General features: G+C 38.6%; 1 non-coding gene across 1 annotated transcript; it reads left to right on the plus strand.

Annotated features, from left to right (window-relative positions):
* Window positions 1-1,531: 1,531 nt before the first annotated feature.
* Window positions 1,532-1,697, plus strand: LOC126028884 (U1 spliceosomal RNA). Its single transcript, XR_007502574.1, has one exon. It is a non-coding gene; the product is annotated as a U1 spliceosomal RNA (small nuclear RNA).
* Window positions 1,698-2,246: the final 549 nt, after the last annotated feature.

Here is a 2,246-nt window from a genome sequence, read left to right on the forward strand (position 1 = left end):
CCTGCCTGCTTTTCTGTATGAGGCAGCCAAGAAGATGATACCAAACATAAACTTTTTAGGGCTTAACACCCATTAAGCATCCCTACCCAATAAGGAAGAAGCCAGAGGAGTGCCTTTACTCTGAACATCTTCTAACCCCTGAACACACACAGCACATAGTAAAAATCACACTACAAGCATGGCAATGGGGGAAAATGCAGGACAACCTCATGTATAGAGAATGAAGATGGCAGCTTTGATGACCCTTAAAGTACCAACCAGCTAGGTATCCTCTCAGATAAGGTGTATAGAGAAGAAATATGGAGGATGTTTATGGAGCTCAAAGAAAGCATAGATCAAGTTGAATGGAACACAAATAAAAATCAAGAGGTTATGAAGATAGAAATAATAAAACTTCAAACTGAAATAACAGGTCTGAAAAACTCGGTAGATAAAATGAAAACCTCAATGGAAAGCCTTTCCAACGGAGTAATAGCAGCTGAGGACAGGGTCAGTGAGTCAGAGGATGAGATGCAGAAAAACTCCTAACAGCAGAGGAGATTGGAAAAGAACCTTAAGTAAATGATAAGACAAGTGATAAACTACTCAAAGAATGGGAACAGATGAAAATAGACATCTTTGGTAAACTGAACAGAAACAACATAGGAATCATTGGAGTCCCAAAGATTCAAGAAGGGAATAATAAAAAGAGGAATTGGTAGAAGAGTGAGAGGAGGAGGAGGAAGAAGAGAAAGAAGGGAAAGAATAGGAAGAAGAAAATGAAGGGGGAGAAGAAGAGGCAGAAGAAGGGGAAGAAGAACGGAAAGACTAAGAAGAAGAAAAGAGGATGAAGAGGAGGAAGAGCTTGGGTCCTAAATGGTGGTGCAAGTGATAGGGAATTTACCTTGCATGAGCTAGCCTAGGATGGACCACAGTTAAATCTCCCAGCACCCTATAATGGTCCTCAAGCCAGGAGCAATTACTGAGCACATAACCAGGAGTAACCCCTGAGCATCACGAGGTGTGACCCCCCCAAAAAAAGCAAAAGAGAGGAAGAAGTGGAAGAAGAAGAGGAAGAAGGGGAAGAAGAAGAGGAAGAAGTAAAGGAGGAGAAGAAATAATAAAAGGAAGGATAAGAAGAAGAGGAAGAAGTAAAGAAGGAGGAAGAATAAAGAAGAGAAAATAAAATAAGAGGAGGAGGCTAGGGATGGGGTTCAATTTGTAGAGCAGGTGAGTTATAGGTGTCAATGCCTAAATTTGATCCCACATGACCTCATCCTCTAATTTTCTTACAACTTGTATGTTTTTATGTATATATGTATGCATAAAAATAGTGATATATTTATGCATGATCACATCTCATAAAATAGAAGCTTCTTTTTCTCATCCTAGCATCAAATGTTATTTTTTTTCTTTTAATAATAGGTTCAATCCCCCAGCATCCCATATGATCCCTCAAGCCTGCCTGTACTTTCTGAATGCAAAGCCATGAGTAACCTCTGAGCGCTGCCATGTGTGGCCCCAAAACAAACAAAAATAAAAGGTAAAGATTAAAATTTACTGGCAGGGGAGATACTATGACCACAAAGTGGTTTTCCCAGGGCAAGGGTCATCCATTGCACCCCAGATGTGCTGACCCCTGCGATTTGATTTCCCCAATTGTAGGACACTCTACTGTATAATTTGTGGTAGTGGGAGATTGTATTCACACTCTCCCCTGGCTTAAAAATAGAAGCAAAGAGTATTGGAGCCAGAATGATAGTACAGCAGGTAGGTGGCATAGGTTCAATCTCTAGCATTTCATATGGTCCCCCAGATATCACCAGAAGTAATCCCTGAGTGCAGAGCCAGGAGTAACCCTTGAGCATTGATTGCTGTGTGATGACCCAAATACAAACAACAAAAAAAGTAAAGAGTATTATTTTAGAAATAAAGTATGTATGTACTCTTTAAAAATAATTTCATTAGCACTTGTAAACAGGAATATAAAATATATTATTTTGTGCTTGCCAAGGGGTGGGTAGGCTTGGGAATGGATGGGAATCTGGGCACTATGGTGAAAGAAATTTACATTGGTGCTTGTTTTAATATTGGAACATGAGAGGCAGAAACGAATGTATTATGAGTAACTATGTAATATATGGTCTTTAAATAAAGTAATTTATAAAAGAAAAAATAATAACCCTTCTGATAGGTATGAAATTTGTGTCATATATCATATGTGTGTACATATAAACATTTAGTCCTTATCTGTTAGATTATTAGAT

This window comes from Suncus etruscus, chromosome 14 (genome assembly GCF_024139225.1).
Source record: "Suncus etruscus isolate mSunEtr1 chromosome 14, mSunEtr1.pri.cur, whole genome shotgun sequence".
NCBI classification, from domain to species: Eukaryota; Metazoa; Chordata; class Mammalia; order Eulipotyphla; family Soricidae; genus Suncus; species Suncus etruscus.